At 33.7% G+C, this 17,664-nt stretch overlaps 1 protein-coding gene across 1 annotated transcript in view; it reads right to left on the minus strand.

Moving 5' to 3' along the window:
* Positions 1-10,155, minus strand: part of LOC113497044 (C3 and PZP-like alpha-2-macroglobulin domain-containing protein 8) — a 143,864-nt gene extending 133,709 nt beyond the window's left edge. The window contains exon 1 of the mRNA XM_026876479.1: positions 10,127-10,155. The gene's annotated coding sequence lies outside the window, so the exon portion shown is untranslated. The remainder of the gene's footprint in view (positions 1-10,126) is intronic.
* Between the last annotated feature and the right edge of the window lie 7,509 nt (positions 10,156-17,664).

A 17,664-nucleotide genomic window follows, 5' to 3' on the forward strand; every position in this document is an offset into this window, starting at 1 on the left:
CGCTTTGCACACATCACAATTCAGCGCTTGATAACAGCGAGGTTGGGTGGGTCAACACAAAATGGTCGTTGTATAAAACTTGTCTACCAAATGGATTACCTCGATTAAGTATGAGCGACCCATGACCCGTATAGGTTGACGCATGATTAGTTCTGATCCTGAGCTTTATAGCACGAAGGTTTTAGTGCATGGAGTTTTATTTCAGCATCTGTTTTGCATACGTCACTGCTCCGAAATATATTTCATTCAAATGGGTACTGTCGATTTATTATTATTGGGTTTGCTATAAACTAGACTTCAACTGGAAGTAGTTTTATGTACGTTTAAATTATTTGTTTTGTACGAAATGACATTCTGTTTTATTATCAAATAGAAAAATCGTATCCTATTAAACATGATATACATTTTACGAAGTTTATTTATTCCATAAAAAAATATGCACAATGCAAGGAGGTTTTTTTTTGTTTTTGGGGATTGTATTTTTGTTTCAAACTAACCAGCTGCCTTTATTAAAATTCTTATCGCTCTAAAGTAGCTACTCTTTAAGATGAAGCCCCACGATCCAAAATATGACACTACTACTTTATCTAACAATAGAAAGTACTTAACAAATCGATACAAATGTAAAACAGTATAATCGAATCCAATTTAACGATTCCATCGATTTCCTGTAAAACCAATTGATTCTGTGACTATTTCTCGGCCTGTTTGCTGCCTATTTTCAGTGACACGGGGACTGACCGCTTCGTTAGTATTTCATTATCGGCCGGCGTTCAGTACAAACTGTCAATTGTGAGATCTTGGGTTTGATTTTCAATTCAGACAATGTTAGATTTTGAGCTCAGAATTTCTGAGTGATTGAATGGTTAATGTTTAATGAGTAACAAGTTCTCTTTGACACCGATATTGAAAGAGGATTTTGATTTAAATAATAAATGATGATTCTGCTCAATTTTCTCCTGTTATTAATTAGTTTAGTACTCTGTTAAAAACACATCTTCATCATTAGCAGCCCATATTCGTCCACTGCTAGACTAGGCCTCCCCAAATGCACGCCAAGTGTCTCGTAACTAAAAATATTCTACTTCGCGCCGCAATGAATTAAAACCAATATTATTAGGAAGCCAATCAATTCGGTATCAACTAGACGTTACTTATAACTGAAAATATTTATTTTAGTCTTCAAAAACGTCTTTTTCAGAACATCACGTTTTCCTCAACCATCTGCGAAATCTTCAAAAGAAATATCGATGTAACAAGGCAACCCATTAATTTGGGTTAAATAAAAAAATGGGTGCCAGGAGGCATGGGCCGCGTCAAACGGGAGGGCATAAATTTTTCAAAAGGGGCCATTTGGAACACAGACTCCGTTTTTTGCATATCTGAATGTGTCCAATTACCAAAAGGGCTTGTTGTGGTTTCGGTGTAATGCATAAGCGAAGATAGTGCAAAACTATCAATAAAGTCTCGAATTACTTCATTCAAAATTGATAGGTTAGCAGGTACACAATAAATTCTTGAATGAGGACGAAGATAACAATATGCATACCTACAAATACAAGATACAAAGAAAACATAACCCTTGTCTAGCAAACTTCTTCCAAATAACAACAAAATTGATATTGATACATCAGTCCTTACAGAATTATGGCAAACATAATTAGTGACATCTTAACTGACACATTGTAAAAAAATATCATCTTATCAATCGTATAACTCACGTATAATAAAACAAAACAAAACTATTTTATAAGTATACCACTTCAACATGGCACTTAACTAAAACTTTTAGCACTCAGCCGTACTGTTCACCAAGGTCACTTCAAAAGATCCCATCCCTCCAAGCTTATCACTTCACATTCCCTATGACTTGCACCAAACCCTACACTGGCCGAGTAATACGCGTAAACCCAGGAGCTTTATGTGATATCCAGCGATATTATTGTTACGGGAGACGGTAGTTAACTTACTTTTGTCAACGTTGCGATTTAATATGTTACGCTTATAAAAAGCGCTGCGTATCTTATCTTAGATATTTTGTTGAATTTATATGGATTAAGAAGTTTTTGGTATTTTTGGATGTATTTTTCTTTGTATGCAGTACTGAGTCTCCATTATGTAGTTGGTAACTGAAACATAAAGTTATTTTTAATATAAATTTAAGGATTGGTACTTGGCCTAGCTATAGGTTCTACTTTTTTTGCAAACACTGTTGTGTTCATACAAATCAACATTATTTTTGCAAAACTTAAAGAACATCTACATTTTCCTTTGAAATAAGCCATTATGCAATCAAATCACCGATTTTTTAAATCGACCTTGACAAGTCACAAATAGACTACATACACCACCGTCATTGCCCTAACCCATTCCCAACTATGTAAGTACTACAGTTTCACAGTGATACACTGCCTATCTGACCTCCTCAACCCAGCTACCTGGACAACACCTGATACCCGGTAGATAGACTGGTTGTCAGACACTTTTCTACATACAAATAAGTCTTATCCTTTCTGACAAATAACAACATGATAAAATGTATGTATGGCCAACGATTCAGACCTGAGATCTCTCGATAGTAAGTGCAAATGTTACAAGAACAAATAAGAGTCATGGCATTCTCGGAACAAATATCTCTGTTTCACAATTGTTTGTTCCGCTGAGAGCGAATATAAATACACTGCTAATGTGGATCGGTGACGGTATTACGTACAATGCAAAAGAAATTGACAATATTCAACATTTTAATTCTTATATTGCTGCAAAATTTCAACATTATGTCATATAACTTTGTCATCGTTTTGTTGGTAGTTTGCGGTTAGTCGGCGCGTACTTTTTTGTCTCTCTTTTTGAATTTCGTTAGATTTTCTTACAATCCAGACCATAAACTTACAGGGATTTATTTTGGTCACATAAATTTGAAATCGATTTTAGGACAAAAACTAGTTTTGTAAAAAAAATGGGTTTAAGTTCAAAATTCGCTTTAATGCTTTGTTTCAATAGTACCTTGAATAATAAAACAAAGTTCAAAAGCATAATTGCTTCCACAAAGGACAAAATCTTATCTAGAAAACAAATTAAGGTCGCATCTGCATCTAATTGCAAACATCTCGACTGTAAAAACGCTACACAGAGAATACTAAAACTTACATTATGGAACTGAGATTAGTCTTTATTAACTATTAAGCCATTGTATCACAAAGAAATACATTAAAATTTGAAAGCCTTTTTATTTATGCCTTGTAAGTAAAGCAACAAAATAATTTGAACTCTAATTTTTTTTCTTAAAAATTGTTACATACTAATTTCTCTCTTAAATATACATTTAGACTACTAATATTTCTATGAAATTGAGAATAATATTCATATCCAATCATATGACTTTTCAATTACGTCACAGCCTCAAACCCGCAGTCTAACATCACTAGCAAACTAAGCGAAAATTCCCTTCATTTTTATCAAAAATCCAATTCCTTTCAGATAGTTTACAAGCCGAAGCAAACATTTGTAATGTAATTTCGAACATAGCTCAAACTGCGGACATTACTCTCGGCCAAAGTGAATCCACATAAGAGTTAGGTAAAGTATCAAACTCCAAGTCAATTTGCTCAACAAACACCATTTGTCTTCGTGGAACAGTGTACTGGGCTAATGCAACGTTACTGGACTTGGGACTTGGATGTGTTTTCATGAAATTAGATTTCAACCTATTTATTTTGGTTGAAAGATTCCGTTTGTTACGTCATCCGTATGTTTGTTTGACAAAGTTAAGTTTCTGGTGGTTTCATTGTTTCGAACGTCATTCTTTAATAATATCACCATTAGAAATTTCTATGACAAAACGGAGTTAAAATCATTTTTCTTGGCACTGAATAATCGTTTGAAATTATTTTTTTGTTTCGAATATTTTTTTTCTGTCTTTTACTGATTATTTTTCAATGCGATTAATATTACACGTCGTTTAATGTAAATTGCTTTAATAGCATTTTTTTCTGTTTTCCTTTTAAACTATCATCACTAGAGCTTTGAATTTCTGCAGCATATTGATGAGATTACCTACCCCAATTTACCAAATGTATTTGAGTCTGATTGAACTAAATGTTTGCCAATAGTCTGGCTGCATTCGTCTGCAGGATTTGGCAAACCCCTAAAAGCTTTGTTAAAATTTAGTTAGAATTTAGCAGTAGCAGAATTTATGTTTGCAGAAGTAGATAAAGATTACGGTTGATACACATTTCATTTGAATATCGAAAGTAGATTATTTTGGGGTAACGTAATTCCTATTGATGTTTGTGAATATAAATCTCATTGCTGCTTATGAGTTTGAATAATTTTCTAAGAAGAAAAATGTATTAAAAATGCAACTTCTTTGACAGTTTTTATCTAATAAACTAAGTGAAACCAGGAATGGCTTTGAAACTAAGTAATAAAATCTACCGACGCGTTGGAATTTTTCACAAGCAAACCCAAAGAGGATAGATAGTAGGAGTTCATTTATGAACTATTATATACATATTTTCAACCATAGTCACCAAAAACGTTAAAAATGTATAATTATTTATTTTGTTTTTTGGGTAAAAAGTCTAGACTTTTCTGTTTGTGAAATTAAAGACTAATTTAATTTGATCACGGAAAATATTATCTTTGTTTCTAAGAATGATTGCTAAGGTAATTTTATAAGTGATAGTAATAATTACTATTTAATAAGTGTTTTAACTTAGTTATTCTATTTAGGGCTTAAGACAAAAATTAAAGGTTATTCAATGTAGATGTTTCAACATAAGTAACTTGTCCATGTTACTAAGGCCCATAGGCTTGGGTTTAGTACGTAGGGTACCGAGTTTGACGTTATTCACTTGTTTCTGTAAACTTCCTTGGTAACACGAGAGTGGGGTTTGACCTAATTCTCGGCTAAATACGCTAAACATATTCTACTACGATTTATAGTAGAGCTAGTAGTGTCTAAAGTTAGATTTTCGTTTTTGCAGTATATTGTCAATTATATAATATTCCACGTCTTTCACAACTACTACAGTACTAGGCAATTGGTGAGCGTACTTTAATATTTCTAAATATTCCTTTGATAGATAAATTAGACTCAGATACCGAAAAAATGATCGTGTTCATCACACAAACATTTGTCCTGGGTGAGAATCGAAATCACGATCGTATAGCAGTCAGGACCACTAGATCAACCATTAGTCTAGACAATATGAATATATTTTAGTACCGTAAGTTTTGAAAAAAAAAACAGCAATTTGAAAAGGACTGGAAACGAAAATGATAAACAATTGAACGTTGCTTACTTTGTCAATTATTTAGGGGTAGGGTAGGGTATTACAACAAAATGTGTTTACATCTATAATAATATGAATCCCGACCAAAGTTATTGCGAAACAACAAATACTTTCTTACACCGGTTGTCCGATATTGAACAACATGATATTAAAAGTACGTCTTCCTCCAAATATTAATATTTGATGTCAAGTCAACCCTAAACCTAGCGAAACCAAAATGCACCCTAACGCTTTGTATCAAAGTATGAAATAGATTGAGGGCTTTAGAAAATCTGGCATCTATTTCATCGAGTGCCATATAATCGGATGGCAGGAAGGTAATATTACTTATCGGGGCATGTTTACTACCACTCACCTGAGCGGTAGAGTAGGGATGGGAAACGGACTGTTATCGATAGTTTTATTCATGTCTGCCTCTGAATTCGAATTCTCTCACGGGTATAAATGCAAGCAGCTTTAGCACTAAATCTGTTAATGTCAAAGCTTGGAAGCCCCGCAGAGATTTGGTGTCGAACTCAGTAAGCTTTGCTTCAATAAATGTTTCAAAGGTAAATCAAGAATTTAAAACTGAATTATAAAGTTTGTGAGATTTTTTTCTTTGAAACTTAGCAGCGTCTATGTCCATTTTCAGTAAATATATTAATTTAATATTATATATGAAATTGATAAAACAATTTATTACAAATCGTATATCAAAAAATAAATTATCAAAGCAGTATCGGCATCGAACGTCATAATTCATTTTGCCAAAAATAGATAATGCTTGAAAAGATTTATTGTTTTAACTCATAAATCCCGCTATCAATATGATATCGCAACATAGACGTCAAAACCTCACGCATGTATCGGCGAGTTCCAGATAAAACTTTTGTTCTCTCGATAGACAAAAAACACAAAGGCTGAAATTTATAGCTTTCATGACACAATAACTTTGTTACTGTTTACAAAAAGCTTTGTCAAAGTATGAAGTAACAAAGGCTGCCAAACTGTCTAAAAATACTCGAGTGACATTTTACAGAATTATCGATGTAGGTACGTCACTGTTTTGGGTTGGCGGATGCGTCCCTAACATGATTAGCTATGTAACTGCGTCGCCCGCTCGGGTGCGTGCGAACATCGTTGATTTTATACGCATTAGTCACTGTTGATTACCTTTCCATCCGTCCAATGGGTTGATTAAAGTGTGTCTGTGGATTAAAGAAGATCCATACGTCGTGTTTCATCTGTTTATCTTTGAAGTGGGTCAAAGACGTTGGTGAATATAGGTTTTACCTTTACCACGAATTCAGTTTATACAGTCATACATGTTGAGATATGCATGTGTTTCTTTGATCCTAAAAATGATTTTGATTTACGAATTTTAATTTTGGCGAACGAAAATTTAGAGTCCATTTAATTGTTTGAACAATTACCCAATTGAAACCACATTTTAAATAGAACACTTAATAAAAAAGTCGGAAGCGACTCATTGTAACTTCCTTTTTATGTTAACAAACCTTATGAATACAATATCCGGCCACGAAGCCTTCATAATTGTTTATTAGAGACCCATAATCGATGACCCAAATTAGCTTGGAAAGGGAAAAATTCTTTTCTCAAAAAATTCCATCCTTGTCCCACAAGGGGCTTGCGCAAGCAATCCATTAGGTGGTTCCTTATCAAGTCATAAATTTCTCTAGCTATCAATGTTGTATGTCAGTCCAGTAATGTATTGATACAGCTAACACAGACACGGGATTTCGGCTGATAATAAATTACTGCGCGAAATGGTCAGTGCAAGTTTATTAATCAAACGCTGAAGTATTTATTGGTTCATGTGGAGTTTATAGAGACGAAAATAATTTATACGAGTGATCGCTGTAATTGGGTTAGAGGGGTTAATTCGTAAGTCACATTAACATTTTACTGAGCATTGCGCTTAATGAGAGCCCGGTTGTGAACATAATCAATTCATTTCAATCTCAGGATGTAAATATTATTCCTGGAAAATGAATATACCTCTATTGACTCCTAATATGTTAGTTGTTTCTATTAAAAGTCAGAAGCGACCAATCGTGCATGTGACTTGATGTTGGCGAAACTTCAAAAAAAGAAATGTTTAAAAATTTAGGACTAATAACATATTGGCAGCGACAGTATATTTCACCCTGCCGAGAACTTTCTTGCTTCTGCAAAGGCAAGAGTCCAAAATACGAACAAATATTACAGATAGAGGTCATTTACGTACGCATGAAAAATAATGTAATTCAAATAAATTTTAAGTTTCTTGCTTCGATAAATTAATATGGATAACATTTACTAACATAAATAGTCTAACACATCCTTTTACGTGACAACTGTTTCCCAAAACCAAGTTCCAATTTACCGTTCAGGAATCAGATATATTATTCCTGTCATCATAAATTGTAGTTATACAATCCATAGGTACTATAGGATATTCGGTTGCATCAGATCAGACGAAGTTAAGCAACGTCCTCTATACGTATTCATGAAGGAAGCGACCCCTGACATTAATTCACTAATTAACATTTTGGCTTCCAACACAACACGACACGGAATTCCCTTCTAACCGAACCCTTGGTGTTATTGTTATTAGCCACAGTTCCTCGTATTAATTTGATGTAAATAATTTTGGACTTGCCATGTAATATTCCGTATTGGGAGAAGGGTTCAAATTTTTGGACCGATATGAGTGGTTCTTGGAAACGGTAGGAGGAATTTATGGAGGTTTTTTGGTATTTTTTTATTGGATTAAGAAAATATTGGAAATTAAAATTTTTTGGGCAAAATGCATTATACATTTTATACAAAAAGATAACAATGAGTCTGTTCTAGTAAATCAAGGAAAGTGAGAATAAATTGTGTTTTAGTTTGCAGTTCGTATTTTTTCGATTTTCTTTGAAGATCTTTAGTTAGCATATGTTAGGTAACCTATTTGTTGATTATGAGTAACATTATAGAACTAAAATAGATAACTACATAAGATACATAAGAATTCCGTTTGACTGTACAGAAATGCGCCAAAATAAAACCGTATAAACAATTCCGACAGATGGCGCTAAAATAAATATTTAATTATGGCCTTAAGCCTTAAGCCTTAAAATATGCAAGACGAAGGTGTTTAGCTTTAATATTTAATGTATATCTTAAATGCCTTAATCACTACCGTTCAAATAGATAGCTTACTGTCAATGTACAAGGGCATGCTTAGAACTAGTTTATTTGTATAACGGTTTGTGGTAAGTATAATATATTGGATCATTAAACTGACATATTTTAATACTGTGGCGGCTACCAAAATCGAAAGTGCTGTATAAAAAGTGCGTCAAACTGAAACTATTCATGGAAAATTTGCTACATAGTAATCATGGCAGTTATCAAAAAGGTCTAGGGATCCCGGACTAATAGAATTTAGCTTTTAAAACGTAAACGTTCTGTAGTGATTCTTCTGTTTTATTGAATTATTTTTGTTTTACTTACAAAAATAAATAAATGAACATAGGGATATCTTTGAGGTCGTTGTAAATTATACGTCAATACGAACAATACTACAGTTAACAAATATTTTGGGGTTTAGCGGTTTCGATTTGGTGGAGTACCTATTTAAGAAAAATATATTTTCAGATCAATAGCTCAAATCAGATGAACATGAATTCTAAGTTCCCTTACTAGAATTAATTACTTAATTATTAGGTATGGTTCTTGAGCTGATTAATAATAAACCCAATAAAACCTTACATATTGATTTGCTTTAAATAAACTATCAACCATACCAAACACATAATGAAGAAATGAAGCTTCTAGTTTACAATCATAATAAAGGAACAAATAGTTATAACCAACCCTAAAGGTCTATGACTGCGTCGTACAAAAATAAACCTTATCCCTGGGGCACAGGGTTTAAAGTTGAATGAACTGGTACTATTAACCATTGAAACAGTGACTAACATGCCACTATAAACCCTCACGATGTTTGATCAGCTCAATACTCTATGTTTGTATTTGTTCCGCACACAGTGTGAGGGAGACAGCTAATATTAGATGTAAACACCTTTTGTAATTAAATAACAATATCAACCCTAAACGGTTTATCCGTTGGTTGATTTTTGAATGACGAGCTGAGAGTTGATACTTTGAAACAGTGGCGTGCACAGAGATTTTAGTCAGGGTAGGCAAAAAGAAACGGCCAAGTGCGATTCTGATTCACGACTCTCACAGTTGGTACAAAATGTAAAAAAAGGTTACCCATCAAATTCACGACCGTAACAAATGATGCTTAACCTCGATTTCTCGGTGATCTATGAAACTGTTTACTCTCTAAATAACTATCAACGTTCATGCCTACAGCCGAAAGACAGACGGACAGAAGGCCAGCCGGATTTAAAATGTTGTGCGGTAAACTTTGTAGTTACATACCTAGTGTACCTAGCCAACGTATTTGAATATTAAACTTTTACAGCTATCTTTTCGTCACATCATTTATCATTGAATCGCAGGTAGTCAATAACGTTTACATTTCTTTAAACTTTTTTCTATTGACAACATACCTATCGTAATATTGTAACCACGTACGTAAACACGAAAATAACCTTTTCGTTGAACAAAGTAGGTACCAAGCGGGAATCTTACCAATAAATCGTGTTAAAAGGTACTAAATAGATATATTTCTGTATTTTTTTGTAAATAAGTTTAGATAAGTGAAATAATCTAAGTATAGTTTAAAATAAATGGATAGGGAAACAGAACAAGCGATTTCTCTGTATCTACGAGCAACTCGTTAGATTTAAATCATTATGTTTTCTACGTATTGTTTTGAACGATTGACTCACCTTTCTTAATTTATGAGATGTCTTGCGTAGTTTTATCTATTTCAAACACTTGTTTTTATCACAGAAAAATAGTTTTAAAATCGCACTTTTTGTGTTATGAGCACACGCCGTTTGAAAGTTCACAATTATTAATCAATTTTTCACTCTTTTATCGACTTACATCAAATAATTTAAAAACCAACGACCCAGAAAACGAATTATGACAAATGAAAACAAAAATGCATCGAAAAATATTGCGGCTCACTTTACGATAATCACTGTCAAAACATAACCACAGATAACCGCTCATGTCATCCGCTGTCTTTGTCGTGGAAAGGCAGTGTCTCTTTTATCACACACACTAACAAAACGCAGACTATTTTGACATTGTGTGACAAATATGTATAGGAAAACAGCATAGACACATTGTCATAACTACGAGTCTGTCACACGCACACATGCTTAAAGTACCTACGTCACTGAGACATCGAGTTGAAGTGTCTTTCCAACGGGAAAACGGTGCCAGCGGCGGCGCACTTCGGCAAAAAAGTGTACTAATTTTGAAATATTGATAATCCTCCCTTGATAGATTATGTTACAACGTGTAATAGATAGATGGCGCTGATACGTGTTTTACGAATATTGTTTATTTTATGGATAGTAATTATGTACCTATAATATCTGAATTTCTCAGGGTAGGCAGTGTCTTTTTGTCTCTATGGACTGCACGCCACTGCTTTGAAACAAATGATAGACGATTTGGAACAAAAATGTATGCATTGAACTACAGATGTTACATTTATATGGACTAAGCATATCTAGAGAAAATCGATTCTTTAATGAGGTAACTTTTATAATAATTTCATTAGATTATAAGTAACATTTCGTTTTTTTTACCTTATTTTTATTACGCATACCCCTGTTTAAATATTATCACCAGCAAAACTCCTTCATAAAGCTAAATTAAATTATCTTACCAAGCTAACAAAATTGTTTACCGAGAAGATACTAAAGCAAACATCCTCAAAATGTATCTGCTACTCTGAAACTACTGCATTAAGTTTTCACCATACTCGTGTAACCTAATTAATTACTTTGCCAAACCAGTTGGGTAACTAGTCGGGCAACTAGTCGAGCGACTAAACACGAGACTAATCCCATAATGCTGAGTTTAGACGAGAGCATTTTTTTTTCTTTTTATACGAGTCCCATACTAAGGTATTCAATTCTTATTTTAGAAACAGAGAAACCCAGATTCAGGACAACCATTCGTCGATCACAAAAAGCTTGTCTTAATCGGAGATCGAAACTGTACCACGACACGCACAGAGGGTTTGGCGTCGTGACCTAAACCACTCGGCTATCCTTGCTTTATATCTATAACGTAAGAGCGAATGCTGTTATGTTCGGCAAAATGTTCATAGCGAGTGAGAAGATTGCCTGTTACATTACATTGCCATCTCTGCCACCATCTTTCGTTTTTCTTTTAGCAATATAGAAGAATAGAGATCAATAAAGTTGAAACAAATCGGTGAACACGTTTGACGTTCGATTCGTGAAAGGTTACACTAGAACATTTCATCCAAAGACTCACTGTTCTGTTTCCAGTAAATGTTCCAGTCTATATGCACCATAAGATAGTTCGCAGTGGGACCCGACGTCGGGATCTCGTGGGGACCAATCAAGCAGAGTTTGTGAAGTGCAAACTACTTCATCTCCTAGGATTTTCTGATTACCTGGTAGCTTAGATATAGTTATTTGATGTTAGATTGGCAAAATTAATTATTTTGCTTTGATATCTACAGTGAGCTTTTGAAGTATGTTTGTAACATAAAGGGTTTTAGTGCAACGATCCACTTTGGGAATAAAACGGCAAATTAAATCACAATAATACCGATAGGTTTTTTCCAGATTCAGATGTATATAATCTAGAAACAAATAATTTTTAACGGTGTATATTTTTGCGAATGGATTCGTATTTAAACTTAAGTAAAAACGGGAAGACCTCTGTCTCTGGATTGACATACACGCTATTTATTAGTGAATACTACCGATAAACGTAGACATTTTTATAAAGAGCAACTTCGTTTATGAAATCACATTTCAATTTACTCTTAATTTGGTTTTAAAACAGAGAAACAGTTTGCTGTGGGTTTATTTCAGCGTTTCTTTTCTACAGCTAGAGCGGGCAGGCTGTTGTCCAGTAACAACTTTAATGTCCAAAAAGCCTACCATTCATAAACATTTTTAAAACTATGATTTAAGGGAATAAAACTTCTAAAACTTATCCAAAAATATCCCTTCAAATTAACCCTACAAAATCAAGCAATATTCAGGCTTCTAAGTGAACGACCAGCCTTCCCAAAACCCCAGTTCTCATGATTACCCAGTACAGCTAAAGTAAAACAATCGCCTAACGAACCCCAATTAGCCTTTGACCGATACCCTCGCATGGAGTTATAAAGTCCGTGTTATATATTCTTCGAAGGAAGGTGTGTGAAGTTTTCTGGAAACTTCGAACCTGTACCACGTACGTGTCGAATGTAGATTTAGTTTTGGTGTCGGGGATTTTGTTGCTTTGATTTTTTGTATGGTTGTAATTTTTCTTCTTCGCTGTACCTTATTTCTAGCCACTTTGGAGTGCCAACCTGCCAATTTTGTACATATGGAAGTATCCATACTCAATTCAATACAGAAACAATGACTCAATGAGAGTGTATAAAAGACTTGAGATGCCACGAAATAAAAACACTAGGTTTAAACAAAATGAAGAATGAATTAAGGTGTATTTACGTTTTAATATAACTTTTTAAGATTTAAAATCCTTTTTCCTCCTAGTTGTTTCTGTCACATTGCGCAGCAAAGAGCTCTTCATCTTTCCCCATCATACTCAGCTTAAGAACGTAACATCCTTATCAACAGGCCATAAACATTACATGAAAAAAAAACGCTTTAAACAAAAATAACATAACCAACTCAGGTTCTCCGAATTCAAAATTATTCTACACCTAAAATCTAAATAAGCAGAACACACAAAGCGTTCTCGAGCGGCATAACGTGTGAAACGAAATTCTCTCGATTTAATTATCTCTTGCGAATATGGTTCAGTAATTCGGTACGTATGCATCGTACTGTAAGCATAAAGGTGCCCGTCTGTGACCTACGACCTACTAACGACCTTTTTTTAGCCTTTAAATACAGAAGAAAAAGAAACCTTTATTCATTTTCCGACTATCTTTCGGTGATCACACTTTTTCTGTGGAACGCGTCGAACGTTAGAGGGTAAAGTTGAGATTGATACTAATTTCTGTCTGGAGATCTTTAAAACATCTATCAATAGGTTATTTGACAAAAAAAAATATTAGTCCGTCAGACAGGTTTCTCAGAAATATTGAGTTGGTATTTTTCATTTTATAACGTCATTAAAAAGTTAGGAAGATTAAAAGCACTTAAAATAATGAAATTGATGGTAGTGGGGCTAGTAAAATCAGCGTACTGGCAAGTGGCGTCACACGAGATTTCATTTTACCGTATCCCCTTATTTATTTATTTATAAACGATATAAAAGAAAAATAGGAGGCTAATTTTTTTTTTTTGAAAGTCTCTCTGGCTGAACAGATTTCTTTTGTCCATTGCACAAGTGTAGGAAAAAGATTACAATCTCTAATTATTTTTGGGTAGAACGGAACCGTCGGTGAGTTCGACTCGCACTTGTTGTTTTTCAGGTTATTTTTTTTTAACGCTGAATGCCAAATACATGTCATTGTACTGATATATTCTGTTTAAGCTTATTTGAATTTGAGATAAGGTTTTATAAAAGCGTGTGAGGTAAATTTAAATTAACTCTGCTTGTAAACGAGTGATTATAATTTTTCAATCTCTATGTTTAAAAATATGAAACTTTGTGGAATGATATCATGATATAAAGTGAACTAAATTAAATTACTTCTGGTTGATAAAACGTGTGTAGTAGGCTTTTTATTTTTCAGATATAATACACTGTTACGTTTTATTGAGTTTTTGGATAAAAGATTTCCTGCGGTTGTGCTCGGTTGGATGTTGACTTAGCTCCAAAAACATTACCACACTACATTACTTGGATGCAGTCTCATTAAAAGTATTTTATTTATTTATTAAACAGTTTATATTAACATTTAATCTATACTAATATACTAATATATAAAGCTGAAGAGTTTGTTTGTTTGTTTGAACGCGCTAATCTCAGAAACTACTGGTCCAAATTGAAAAATTATTTTTGTGTTGAATAGACCATTCATCAAGGAAGGCTTTAGGCTATAAACCATCACGCTGCGACTAATAGGAGCGAAGATATAATGGAAAATGTGAAAAAGACAGGGCAGGTATAAATCATAACTTATATCTTCTAACCACGGGGACGAAGTCGCTCGCAACAGCTAGTATAACATAAAACCCCACAAAACTGTTTGCACAGTTTGTCTGTGGGCATGACGACTAAAACTAATAAATTTAATAAACTTATTCTATCTTATCACTAACAATATATTATAATTTTATAAGATATATTCATACTTAGACAAACATGTAAGCAACGAAAGGTCGTTACTCACGTGCTTGCCAAAAGGTAAGTCTTTAAAGTTTTACAAAAGGCGTTTTTTTCTTTTTCTTTTTTATAACGTTTGCCTTCGCATTAAACCAGCTAACACCATAGAAAATTCCAACAAATTTGTTTTAATCGTTTGAGCTTGAAGAGGTGACGACCCAACATACTAACACACAGTGCTTAAACAATGCTTTTATAATATTCGTGAAATGTATGTTCTTGTTTTCATAGAATAAGGGCACTAAAGCACTCTATTTAAATATGAATATTCATCATTTTGTAACGGCCACAATTCTTTAGTACAGAAAATGTTCTTAGTAATTTATGATAGCTATAACATTAACGACTGAACCATTTTACTAGAGCAATAAGATTTGAATAGAATTATGGCCGTAATATAATGAAGTTGCTCGATGTCTACAAATGAATATGAAGGATGATATTTAGTAATATTATATGATAAAATCTTGTATCTTCAAGTATCTGATCTTGTATCTGCCATATAAAAAGTTCTGTTTTACCTTGAAAAAATGGTTAATTGAGGAGAGCTTCTATAGTCTCAAAGAGTTCTTAAATAAGAGCACATGTCGATTTGGTGCTAAATCTGTACTAAATTTCTAACTCGTCAATGTGTTTTTCTTTTTTTCCTTTCTCCTAATATGTTTGTAACTAGTTTTTAAGTTAATATTATTTTGTATACCCTTCATTAGGGTGAAATATGTATATTACCTACAATAACATAACATCTTTTGTTCCACCATATTTCAAACAAATAAATGATTTATTATTATTTATTTATTAAAAAATTAAATCCTTGTGTTAGTGGACTTGACAATCATTCCAAGCCACAAAAAAAAACACAGACCGTGATGTCTGAACAAATAAAGTATACAACAATTAAATACATAATCAGCCCAAAATTTAACTGCATGACCAGCCGACTGGTCACCACGCTAAATCAGTTGTGGGTTCGATCTCTGCGTAGGACAAGCTTCGTGTGATACACGAATACTTGTGTTAGGTGTATTTGTGTTTACTTGAATGTTTGTCAAGTACTACCCTCGTAGAATGACTAATTCCCTTACTAACGGAGTATATTTAATAAAATAAAAATGACTACTAACATCGCCTTCATAACATATTAAACCCTATAAACAAATATCCCCTCCACACATCCTCTAATTCCCTCTGAAACGGTCATCAACACAACTGTTTATCGTGCTAATACCTCCAACGTGTGAAAAGCTTTATGTTTCAACGTCTTACAATCTCTTTGAAGTACGATAGGCTGCTATAATTGCCAATAGCTGTAGGCAACTCCTTAGCAAACCGTAATTCATAAGCGGTAGCGGGTTTTAAAATAAAAATGGCAAAATGTAGGTAGGAAGGTAAATAATTTGAATTCGGTAACGGTAAAGACAAACATTTTTAAAATAAATTCAAATTTGAGAATCTTTTAGGAAGGTGGGAATTAAATATATTTCGCATTTGGAACGGATGCGTTCAATTTATTCTGCACTCTCTTTTAGTGTTATTGAAAGTATTGTTTATTATCTTTGGTACGTTTTTAATAGCCAATTGTTTTCACCACCATTGGCTTCCCGATTTTTTGTTAAGTCCTACCTACAAACTATGTTTGCTCCCATTTTCTGACGTAAAGTACCTCCCTGACAATAACCAATTTTGATTTGTTAAGTTTATTCAAAAAATATTTTTTTAGCGCACTGAAGACTAGCTTCTTTTCTTTTTTTCTTCTTACTAAAATGACCAGTATCAGTCAACAACTTAGACCACGGCCGAAGTTTGCTCGACCCACAAAGGCCCAGTTTATGCTCGGTGCTATCTTACGGGAGCTATTTTTAACAGCACTGACTGCTTATCTTAATAACTCTGTTTAGTTTGTGACTTTTAATCGAGTCTTTTGTTGCTTCAGCATAAACACAAAGACATTGTTCTGTTTAGAGATCGCGAATATTACTTTCTTGAAGATAAATAACGAGGGTAAGTGTAATAAGGAAGTATCTTTGTGAAATTAGAACAATATAAGTCTAAATTAATTTTACGATTGAAAGACTCCTTTGAGACAAGATCTCAATAACTCGTTATATTATTGTATCTAATACAAAAAAAAATCTTGTCGTCGTGTTTGTGTCTAAACTTCGAGACTTCTTCACCGATCATCATGTTATTTTGTGCATTTTGGGCAAGTCTGAGAATCGGACAAATTCCCATTAGAGTTAAAGTTGGTCTATCCCTAAAATTATTTATCTGTTTGTACTTAATATTTTATTTCACCAGATATTCCCTGGCACCTATTAAATTTATAAGTAAAATTAGGTTTCCTGGGTCAGCCAGTATATTTATACCTACTATGTAAGTTCATGTATCGATGCATACATATACTACTGCTACGAGTACTTGTTCTTCCTGGTAACCAGTACAGTCACAGTCAAAACAGTACTAAAGTGCAGACTATAAAATAAATTAATTTCAAAACAAGCAGACAAAAGACAAACTTAATAAACAAAACAATAACGTACCGAGGCTGCCAAAGCAAGCAATTTATATTCAAGCTCTTATAATATTTATCTCAAAACATAAATCCACATGCATTAAGTCAGTGGACATTGAGTTCGTTAATTCTGCACTGGTTTTCCAACGGCATACGCTCAGCGTTTCCCGTCGAACGACGAGACCCAATAAATATGACAGACCGGGAAATTGGACAGAATTTCTGCTTATCCGGCATCCGTATTGAGAATGAGTGTAGTTATTGGGGACCGTACGTATGGACAAGTTATGACGAAACTTGTGTCAGAGAATTTTGCCCAGTGGCTAACTTTAAACAATCTAATTTGAGAAAAAGAAAATTATTTCCTTTTTCTAGTTCTTGGATGAACAATTCAAAGGAATAAAAACTCGATGATGTTTTAACGGAGCTCCTAAAGCGACCTTTCAGATCCAACAACAGACTAGG

The sequence above is a fragment of the Trichoplusia ni genome, chromosome 8 (assembly GCF_003590095.1).
Source record: "Trichoplusia ni isolate ovarian cell line Hi5 chromosome 8, tn1, whole genome shotgun sequence".
NCBI classification, from domain to species: domain Eukaryota; kingdom Metazoa; phylum Arthropoda; class Insecta; order Lepidoptera; family Noctuidae; genus Trichoplusia; species Trichoplusia ni.